We start from the raw sequence: 12,113 nt of genomic DNA on the forward strand, positions 1-12,113 counted from the left end.
AAAGCTGCCAATATTGTATGGAGACATTTTAAGACGAACTAATGATGGGAAATATTCTTTTTATCTCCGAAAAATACCTAAAAAGTTTCAACCAAATTCAAAATATAACAAATTTTCTTAGTTAAAAGTTTCAGATAATTACTCATCTGCACTAAAAATAATGTTATCAAAATTAAAAATTTATTTGCTCATACAAAGTTGATTATTATTAAAGTGAGATGGAGTTAAATATAGAGTTTTTTCTAAAATTAAAATGTCTTAATCGACGAACAAAAATTTCTTAAAAAATTAGGAAAACAGCAAACGCTCGCCCCTTTATTTCTTAATTTTGATAAAAGAAGAACCTATTTGCATGGTTAATAAATAAACCTTTGTGAATCCGGATAAGATTTCTTTTTAAAAACTTTTTGAAATAATTTTAGAAACGATCCAAATTATTTGAAAACAGCCATTGTCAAATGTTAAACTAGATTTTAAATATACAGCAATTCCATTTAAAAAGAGCCTAAACCGAAAAAAAGTTCTCTGATCGGGCTCAAAATTTTTCTGGGGGTTCCTTGGCCAAAATAATTAGACCCGTATTTTTTTTGGCCATTAGGGTGACCTACATCGTGCTAGGGTGGTTCAAAAAATTTTCGTCATTTTTCGTAAATACCTCTATTTTTGAAAAATTATATCTCCGCGCCATTTCATCCGATTTTATCTGTCTTAGACGCAAAAGAAACTAGAACTAGATTTTTACTATGTACAAAATTAAACGATTGAATTTCAAAAAAATCACATGAATTTTTTTTCTGTTTATCCAGTTTTTTGTATAGTTTTTTTCCTTTTTTAAAAAAAGATAGCAAGCATTCAGATCATACACGTTGTACACGAAGAAAAACTCTAGTGTGCAGCAAGGTCCAAAGCATGACTAATTGACCAACTGATTTTTTTTACCAAGTAATCGAACCATTTTGCAAAAATAATGATAGCACCAAGGGTCCTGATTTTCGGTGAACCACTCACTCATCGCCTATCCATTCGTCGCCTATTCCAACCCGTTAGCATTCATGAGTGAATGAGACTCGCAAGCAGGCAGCGAGTGGCCCGAACTGTTCACATAGCGAACAAATACATCGTGAAAATATCCGTCGCTCGACGACACTCACACACTAACATGCTCAGCGATGAGCCATTCTCACATAATGCCAGCGCAACAGTCTTTTTGTCTCCACGCCCTCAGTTTGCCATAAATTTGATTTTTTTTTCTAGGTGGAAGTTTCTTTGAATGGTGTCTATAATGTTATGAAATCAAAATAAATTCACAATTTAATTGATAACATTGATTTTAGTCAACACAAATCAATGAGTAGTTCAGTTCAGAGTGATCGGAAACGTTCGGCCTGCCTGAGCCGTTCGGAGACTGAACCGATCAGAGAGAGAAGGAGAGTAGAAGAGAGAGTGTTCGGGAGCGAATGGTGTGAAAGTGACAAACGGAAGGAATTCATCAGGGCAGTATCGCGTCGCCTGCGATTTTTGCTCCCGAATAGATTGGTGGATTTTGTGCAATCAGGACCCTTGAATAGCACCATAGCAATTTGCATGCTCTCTACCTTCTAAGCAATTTATTATTCTACATTTTAATAGAAGAAGCTCTTTAGTAGCTATAATCCAACGTCATAAAGCTGATAAGTTTATATTGGGCGCACGACATTTTTTTTTTAGTTTTTGCTATCAGTTTTTTTTTATTATTATTTTGTTATGTTAAAATTGAAGACTAAAGAGTTTTCTATTTTGACTCGGAAAATGTACAGAAAAGCATGTTTTGAATTATAAGTAAAAATCTACAAGAAAGTGAAACTTGAAGTTGTAATTATTTTTAAACCAGAACCTTTTCCACTGTGCGTCACGCGTGCCACGGTTGTTCGCCTGATGGATCTTCGAGGAGCTCCACAAGATGTACGAGTCCACCACCAGAAGCCCATCGAATGCTGAACCAAGTCGTGGCCAATATTTTGTGTTTTGCCTTCCATTTCGGAGGCAACCGCGCACCCAGAAGATTGAAAACGTGATCTTTCGCGGTCCCATCAGCGGTTGATCTATGGTGGCCGCTGTTGTTGGACGGAACTCCGGGAGTCGTCAGCTGGTCACGGCGAGGGGGGGAAGCAAACAAGCAGCAGCACGAGCCAACCCGCGATGAGTTCGATGTTTTGGTTTTTTAATACGGTTTCGGATTCGCTTGTTCGGACGGTAGTGCAGCCTCCTGGAATAGATCGATCCTTCGATAAATGGCTTTACATCACGTGAAATGTTTGCTTGGGTGAAATGAGCTCCAATTGAGCGGGAGATCTACATGTGGTTTGGGTTTTGAACAACTGTTGAATTCCGAGCTAATGTCCAGAGTAGGGTTGTCGGTGGCGACGACCTGCAGACGAGCTGTGGTTGTGGTTTGCCCGTAGAGGTCTGCATTATTCATTCAACACGCAATTACGGGTCAGACAGATGTAGATAGGGTGTACTCTTATGCACCCAGCAACACCTCCCGTAGTGGTCAGATGCAATATTAGAACGAGTTTTGGATTTCACCATACTTCTAATGCAATAATCCAGCGTGGACGGGCACTGTTTGTCGCCGGAGGACACAACCTGGACACGGTTTAATAAATCATATAATTCTGAACGGAAAGGGTGATGGCAGAGAGCTTTGGAGGAGGCTGTTGCTTGTTTGCTGTACGATAACTCACTTTGGACGGAAGATGCAGATGGTTGTTTGAAGTGACAAGTTTGAGCGACATGACTTCAAGGTACTGAATGTGAGTGATCTTGTAGGTAGTTCAGTTGATTCCAAAGTTTTTAATAGAAAAAAAAAATAACTCTCGTAAAAAATCAATCCAATCTTTCAAAGTTCATATCAAGCTCAAGTTACTCAGCCAAACCAACTTCATTCCACTAATCCCAGCCGCGCTGATCGCTATCATTATTGGCCGCCATTACGGGAGTTGACATGAAAAATTGTCAATTACCCCGGAGACGACGGTTCCAGTGCAACTCCACGGCCAGTACTACTGACTGTTGCCCAAAGGAACTGTCACCGGTCGTCGCAGGTCCCTGTGCAGGGTTTGATAGTTGTTGCGCCAACCTGAATCAAAATCGAACTCGATCACCACGGCGCGGTGAAGTGCCCCCATGTGTGGTTTGCTTATGTTTGGATTGACTTATCGATTCGATAATTTGCCGAAACGGCAGGTAGCTAATTTAAATCTCACGTTACATGACTCTATCGCCCGCGTGATGGAATTATATGCACCAAATAAAAAGGGGGCACCCGGAGTTGTCAAATAAATTAATGTTCAATTTAAAAAAAATACTCATGGATTCCAAATCTGAGAACGCAGATTTGATCAATTGAACTTTCTTAATATTAAAAAAAAAGATTCTTCGAAACGTCCAATCCATTTAACCCCAAATTGCCCACTATGCAGAATCGGTTCGATTAGCGTATGCGACAGTTTTGATTGCATTTATCAATTTTCGCCTGCCAGGTGCTTTGAGCTTTTGTGGGTCAACACAAGTTTCGCAGTTCTGTCAGCCTAGGGGTTGCATGGTGGCTGTTGATGTTTGGTTTATGGCCGCCAGGAGTTTCAATTATATTACCGTGAGCCGTAGCACTAATGCGCCAGAATCCACTTGAGCTCCCGCGGGGTATAAATCTCGTCGGATTAGGTGAGATGCCTTAAGCTCGGACGAGCTGTACACAGAAAAAAATGGTAATATTACATCTGGGAAAATGTACATCTTTTATGTCAGAAAAAATGTGTAATTTTACCTCTAAATGTGTAATTTTACCACTATTCTGGTGTAATATCACTTTTTCAGTCTGAATTGAGGTAAAATTACATCATATAAGAGGTAATATTCAACCTTCTAAAATTACACAATGCAAATTTACACATTTTTTTGCTGTTTAGTCACGGGGAATGTCTAATAAATCAGGTTGTCGTTGTCGTGTTATCTAGTCGCACGTGAATTTTGGGCCAAATTGAGTTAAAAACGCCATTTTGTGCTACTCTCAATGCCTCACCTTTTGACATTCACAGATTCTCAAAATTCGATTTCAATCCTAAGAAATTTAACAAAATCAGAAAAAAAAACTCAGTGGCTTGTTGTCATTCTTCCTATGAGAGAAGTTTCGACCTAATCGTGCTATCTTGAAACACCCTGAAAATTGATGTAAGTGCGACAACTGATCTAAGGTATGTCAGGTCAAAACGTGTTTGACACATGTACATGCCCGACTACTGTAAACATTTAAAATTATAACGCAGCCAAATTCAACCAAACTTCGGGACAATGCACAGAATGGACAACCAATCAAAACGTTTCAGTAATTGTTTACATTGCGTGATCTAATTTTATGTTTTATGTTTTATGTTTTATGTTTTATGTTTTATGTTTTATGTTTTATGTTTTATGTTTTATGTTTTATGTTTTATGTTTTATGTTTTATGTTTTATGTTTTATGTTTTATGTTTTATGTTTTATGTTTTATGTTTTATGTTTTATGTTTTATGTTTTATGTTTTATGTTTTATGTTTTATGTTTTATGTTTTATGTTTTATGTTTTATGTTTTATGTTTTATGTTTTATGTTTTATGTTTTATGTTTTATGTTTTATGTTTTATGTTTTATGTTTTATGTTTTATGTTTTATGTTTTATGTTTTATGTTTTATGTTTTATGTTTTATGTTTTATGTTTTATGTTTTATGTTTTATGGTTTATGTTTTATGTTTTATGTTTTATGTTTTATGTTTTATGTTTTATGTTTTATGTTTTATGTTTTATGTTTTATGTTTTATGTTTTATGTTTTATGTTTTATGTTTTATGTTTTATGTTTTATGTTTTATGTTTTATGTTTTATGTTTTATGTTTTATGTTTTATGTTTTATGTTTTATGTTTTATGTTTTATGTTTTATGTTTTATGTTTTATGTTTTATGTTTTATGTTTTATGTTTTATGTTTTATGTTTTATGTTTTATGTTTTATGTTTTATGTTGCAATTTTTCATCGGATTCTTTTAGTTCAGTATTATTGAATTGACAAACAATTTTCGAGATATATTTTTACTTAAAGATTTATTTTGATTTTTGTTGTTATTTAGAAACTATTCGGTTTAGTGTTTTTTCTTAAGAATCATCCTTTTAAACAATTGTCCAAGGGAGAAAATATTAACCTGGTAAAATGTAGTACCAATTATTTTGACCAGCATTTGAAAACTACTTTTTAAACAAATGTGATAAAATCAATTTTCAATTCATCATAAGCACTTGCAAGTCATTTTCACACGGCATATTTTGCCCCAAACCGACAAATATCGGCGTGCTTTATCACGTTCATTTTGTTGATTGCAATTTCGATCGCTCTGCCAGCGTGATATATTGGTCAATTCATTTGGTGGCGTTCACTGCTGCTGTTGTTGCTGCAGATCAGCAACTGCTGCAACATAGCTTGGTTGCATGACAATATTTCATATCGCAGAGGGCATACTGCACTGCCCTTAATGGAGGCAGTTCAGAAGCGTGAATAATGTTGAATATGCGCGCCCGGAGGGAGAAATTCTTTCACCTTTATCGCAAATAATTCAAAGTTGGCGACCGTGGGTAATTCTTCGTGGTGTTCCACCTTACAGAGGAGGAGAGGTCAATCAGCACTTCTTTAGAGTCACTTCCGTGAAATATGTCATGGTTTGAAATTTTGGAAAATGTCGTTATATCTGTGTACTACATTTTTGAAACAAATTTGGATAGAAGTAATTCTATTGAGACTTCAATGTAACAGTTTATGGACGATCCCTGCATTAAACACCATCCCCAACATAGCACATCCAGGTGGTCCCCGATCGTGGCGCCTCGAGGGAATGCAGTTGTTCCGGATGGTGTGCAGTTTTTGCGTCTATTCTCCGTTTATTTGCAACAGATATTATAGTGAAATCGAGTAATTTATGACCCTGGTCGGTGAATGTATAGTCTCTTTTCTTTTGTACAATCAACACCGTCAGGACCCCAACGGGTTTGTGATGTAAATTTAGGGTCATTCCGGGAGACAGACGGATTCCGTGGAAAATGTGTGTTATTTTTTCAAATTATCGCACTTTACTGTTGAAAGGTTAGGCAGGTCAGTTTTAGCGTGTTACCGGAATTTATTTGAATTGCTTGTTAGTTATGAACATTGATTGCGGGACTCACATGCGGTAAGTTTACCTAAACTTAAAGTTCCTACACGACCAAAACGATACATCGGCATGCACTAGAAAAATAAAAACCGAAACATGTAATCCATTTCAATAACTCGTAATTCGTGTTCACGAATTGTTACTGGCGGAGAAAAAAAATGACAAACCCAACATAGAACTGGGGCATTACTATTAGTCATGAAATAAAACTTTATTGTTCGTTAAATAAATCATGGTGCAAGTTGGCCGGTACAAATGAGATAACCATATCCATACCGCGGCCATCGGGACAGAGAGGGAAAAATAACCGGGGACCACACAGGTCGTTCCGATAAATACATGGAGCCACGCCGCCGAGGAGCGCATCGTTTGAAGTTTTTTTTCCCCCTTTGGGCGAGCGACCCTTGAAAATGATGGCAGAGCAGTTATGGTTTTCATGTTGGATGTTGGAACAATTCTGCGCATGTGCTCGATTGTATCTCAAACGAGTGATTTGATCAGCTGAAGATCACCTGTGCTTGGTAGAGGTCCGTGAAAAGGAGAAATGCTAAAATAGAAATAAGGTCTTTTGGAAAATGTTGAAATTAGAGAATTTACCCTTAGTTTGAATTTTATTTCATTTTAAATTTTAATTAAATTTGCGAAAAATTTTAAGTGAATTTTCAACGAAGAATGACGGACATTAACATTTATGACAAAGATATTTTTTTGTTTCCAAGACCTTTGATCAAATATTCTCTATTATGTAAGGTGTCAACTTTCATCATTGTTATGATTTTTCATTCGATGATTTTGTTTACTTGACCAAATACTTTCTACGGGCAATTCCAGCTCAATTGCACTCGAACATGACATTTGAGAAGGGCGTAATTATTTAAATATTTGTGTATTTCGTAATTTAAAAATAACTGTATCTCGAAGCCGTTGCATCGTATCAAAAAGTGGTCAAAGAAAAATAGAAAAAATACAATAAAAGAAAAAACACACCACTTCTAAGAGATTATTTGATTTTTAAGCTTAAAGGGTAAATTTTAAGTTGATATAAGGTTTTCTTTGTTCATTTTTTTTTAAATTGCCTAAGATCGTATATCTCTCCTTAAAAAATACAAAAATCAATAAGTAAAACTGTTTTTTAACCCTCTACTGCCCAATTTTTTTTCGATTTTTTTATTTTTTCCCCTGCTAAGGAGGTCATTTTGAGCAACTATTGATCTATGAAAAACTTTATTTCGCTTGTTTTACGTTTTTCTTGTTTAATTTTTTGTATTTTTATTTGAATTTATCTTGATTAGTTTATGTTTGTTTTTGGTCATTTCTAATTTCCAATTTTTTCATGTTGTTAAGTAATTTTTTCAATTTTTTACTTGTTTTCAAAAATGCGTCAAAAATGCGTAGTGGTATAGTCTTGTACACAACAAACATACTGCATACTTCTTTTTACTTAAAATATACTAAATGTTAGTAAAAAACATAGCCAAAATTGACCCTCAGAAATTTTTTATTTAAACATTGGCAAAGTCACAAAAAACAAGTAAAAGTTTCAACCTGCCTGTCTAAAGGCGAGGTTGGATTGTAGAGGGTTAAAGTGTTCTAAACGTCAAATTTTGATAAATCGAACTCGAGAATCGATTCCCTAGACAATTTCCTTGTAAGATACAGCGGTTTCAAAAGTAAAAATGTAGAAAAATAGAAGTTTTAGGCATTTTTTAATGATATTTGGCCATTTCTATAAGACAGATTTGATTTTTCAGTCTCATAAACATTGTTATGGGAAAGCTCGTGTTTGAATAGAAACCATTCGGCCCAGACTAAATATTTTTGAAAAATTCAAGGGGCACGTGTTTCTTGGGCCCCCAATTTCATGCTTTCCCTCGAGTTGAGCCTGCGCAGTCATTTGTGTCAATTTGTGTAGGTCAGTGTAAGCAGTTATTGATATCATTCACTGTATTTAATAAAGACATCAGAAACGGAACAATTTCTCTTCAAGCTCATCAAGGAGTCAACATTGGCACCAGAATCACGTTCGTGAGTAATTACACTCATTACTGTCTGGGCCAGTTTTCGTCTGGGAGAGAACTGTATCAGCCAATCCAAACCAACAGTCCTCTGTCCAACTTCAGCCCAAGTTTCTCCCCGGCCTCCGCAGCTTTCAAGAAGCTCCCGCGTCATTATGATTGATGGCTCCAGCTCGCCGCCGGGAGAAGGCCGCCCAGGAATGCATACGGCACCACCACACAGCATAACTTCAGCGGCCGCGCCGAGGATCGGGTTGCGAAACCTGGAAATCAAGTTGTTTGGCTCTAGTTTTTCCGTTTGTTTGACTCGCTTCCGAGAGCAACACAGAAGTGGAAACTGATATCTTGGCCCCGGGCCGCCGCGCTTGCCGTCTTGGCCTGGCATTCGAATAATTAGTTAGTGTCAGTCAAAATGAACAACCAACCACCTCTGTGCGGCCGTCCTCCCCGGGGGCACCCGCGCGGCGGCCTTCGATAAGCGAGATAGAGAGGGAGACACCTGGGAGGCAAATGGAAGCGTTTTTTTTTTCGTTGGTTGAAATCCGATCCGGCCGCGGAAAGCTCGGCAAGATTTATAATCAGCTCTTGTTTTTTCTTCATATTTTTTTGAAGGAACGAATGCTACTGGTTTATGAGCATAACTCGGGGTGTTAAATCATCTGGATTGCGGATTTCGATCTTGTTTGAAATCTGTAGGACACATTCCTGCCGCAACAGATAGGTGACCATTATGCCATGTGGACTAGCTGTTGCGCGCTGTTGTTAATTATGGGAATTGAAGGAATTAAAAAACACCCAAATCAGTTTTTTTTTCGACAGAACTCTCATTGAAAAATAAACAGCATTTATATAGTTCAGATTTGACTATCGATGCAAATCAAAATTCTAATCTAATCTTAATTCTAATATCAACATTACCATTATTTTAAACTAAAAGAATTTCTTGTCAGTTTCCAGCTGAAATTGCATGATATTGGGTGTAGATTTCCAGCTGAGCGTTCCAGCATCATATCAGTGGAAACCCAAGCGTGAAATCAGAGCTACACACTGCACACGACCAAGGTAGATCTGCGCTAAGAAGCCGCGTGGTTCGCGGCGTTTAAATAGATCTGATAAAAATCAGACCTCGACTTTGCCACAATTAATCAGGATATGATAATCACGGGCGGGCATCCACAAGCCAGGCCACGTTGAGTATCTCCGAGTCCAACAGCAGCTCAGCAGGACCTAAACCCGTCAAAGCTGAAACAGTGGGGTAGCTGTGCCGTGAACTCTTGATGTGGAATGATCAATCAATCCGCGAGTGGACTGCACGCAATCAACGTTTTCTTCATGAGCTCACTGCAATGAAGAACCATACTGTCCATCAACATCGTCCAAATGCCCAACTCCTGAAGCCCCCGTTCGTAATTAAGCAATTAGAACCGATTAGCGAATACTCACGGTGATGGCAAACGTTAATTGTTGTCACGTAATTAAAAAAATGACCGCCCCGTAGGGACCACAGTGGACAACTCCTGATGGGATGATTTTGCCCTCGCGCAAAGATATCCCGAAGACTTATGCGAAGCACGTTCCAACATAATTTGTTGCCCCCGAGAGACGGCCACTTAAGATTACGAACTCATCCCGGGGGCAAGCAATCAATGTAGAGAAATCCGGTGGACTTTGTGTGGTAGCTTACGGTAATTGTGCTTGATGGGCTCCAAATGAGTTTCACTTTGTACAACTATAGATGGGAAACTTTACTGGAGGGCAGAAATATGTCACGCTTCGGACGTGTGGCGCCATCAAGAACATAATTTTGCAAGTGAAAAATAAAAATTCCTGAAGTCTGTGAACTCAATCTGTAATCCCAAATTCAAAATTTGTAAAAGCCTTTAGGTACCCTGTATGATCGAAACCACAAAACAGACGTTTTAAATGGTTTTTTTATGGTATACAATAAACAAGACCGAGCCACGTAGCCCAGTGGTAACGCTTCCGCCTCGTAAGCGGTAGATCGGGGTTCAAATCCCGGCACGGACCAACACAACTGGTGATCTTTTCCCTTCTGGAATCGATTGCTTAGTAAAGGGATGGTAGTGTATCGTCACAAACTGGACCTTATCACGACACCTTAGGGAGGCGACCTATGGAATGTTAACATAAACCTTAACATGTTAACATTAAGTTGAGAATGAAACTGCCACTGAATCCGCTTTGTAAATGCCGGCCCCGATACTCTTCAAGGGTGTTCCCCTCAGGAACAGGAAAAGATTTACTTTACTATACAATAAATAATAAACTTTTTTTGCAATGAAAATTTTAACTTTTATATATAAAACATAAAACATAAAACATAAAACATAAAACATAAAACATAAAACATAAAACATAAAACATAAAACATAAAACATAAAACATAAAACATAAAACATAAAACATAAAACATAAAACATAAAACATAAAACATAAAACATAAAACATAAAACATAAAACATAAAACATAAAACATAAAACATAAAACATAAAACATAAAACATAAAACATAAAACATAAAACATAAAACATAAAAAATAAAACATAAAACATAAAACATAAAACATAAAACATAAAACATAAAACATAAAACATAAAACATAAAACATAAAACATAAAACATAAAACATAAAACATAAAACATAAAACATAAAACATAAAACATAAACCATAAAACATAAAACATAAAACATAAACCATAAAACATAAAACATAAAACATAAAACATAAAACATAAAACATAAACCATAAAACATAAAACATAAAACATAAAACATAAAACATAAAACATAAAACATAAAACATAAACCATAAAACATAAAACATAAAACATAAAACATAAAACATAAAACATAAAACATAAAACATAAAACATAAAACATAAAACATAAAACATAAAACATAAAACATAAAACATAAAACATAAAACATAAAACATAAAACATAAAACATAAAACATAAAACATAAAACATAAAACATAAAACATAAAACATAAAACATAAAACATAAAACATAAAACATAAAACATAAAACATAAAACATAAAACATAAAACATAAAACATAAAACATAAAACATAAAACATAAAACATAAAACATAAAACATAAAACATAAAACATAAAACATAAAACATAAAACATAAAACATAAAACATGAAACATAAAACATAAAACATAAAACATAAAACATAAAACATAAAACATAAAACATAAAACATAAAACATAAAACATAAAACATAAAACATAAAACATAAAACATAAAACATAAAACATAAAACATAAAACATAAAACATAAAACATAAAACATAAAACATAAAACATAAAACATAAAACATAAAACATAAAACATAAAACATAAAACAGAATGACAACAATGCACGGAGTTTTTTCAGTTTTTGTTAAATATCTAAGGATACATAACATAACATAACATAAAATTTTAAAAATTATTAAAAAAATTTAAAAATAAACAAATAATTGATTGACAATAGTGTCTCAATGAAAATTATGATTCTTTTTCAAGATGTTCGTTAACCGCTCGATTCTTTATTCAGTACAAAATACCGCAACAAAACGATCGCCACTGGTTCCTTAATTAGTTCACGGCTCTACCCCTCCGCCTTTAACTCCCTCCCCCCTACCTTTGACAACCAAGTCAGTTGGTGCGCGCGCGCTCGCTCGCGATCCCCCTTTGCGATCTCAATCAGTCCGCGATCGTGCCCCGCAGGTCAGCCGCCCCGGTACAAATCAATCACCGGGTGTCTTGAAACCCAAGTCACGACCCTCCGTTGACTCCGTGTGGACGGCGGCAGCTGCAGCAGCTTTCAGCAGCGAAAGTTTTCCGTTTTTTTATAGATCTCA

The 12,113-nt window shown here is 35.9% G+C and overlaps 1 long non-coding RNA gene across 1 annotated transcript; it reads right to left on the bottom strand.

The window, feature by feature from the left end:
• Nucleotides 1–2,140: 2,140 nt before the first annotated feature.
• LOC120418190 (uncharacterized) lies at nt 2,141–2,789 on the bottom strand. The gene is made up of 3 exons (XR_008212311.1): nt 2,727–2,789; nt 2,336–2,628; nt 2,141–2,261 (listed from the first exon to the last, which is right to left on the bottom strand). It is a non-coding gene; the product is annotated as an uncharacterized LOC120418190 (long non-coding RNA).
• Nucleotides 2,790–12,113: the final 9,324 nt, after the last annotated feature.

The sequence above is a fragment of the Culex pipiens genome, chromosome 2 (assembly GCF_016801865.2).
Source record: "Culex pipiens pallens isolate TS chromosome 2, TS_CPP_V2, whole genome shotgun sequence".
NCBI lineage: Eukaryota > Metazoa > Arthropoda > Insecta > Diptera > Culicidae > Culex > Culex pipiens.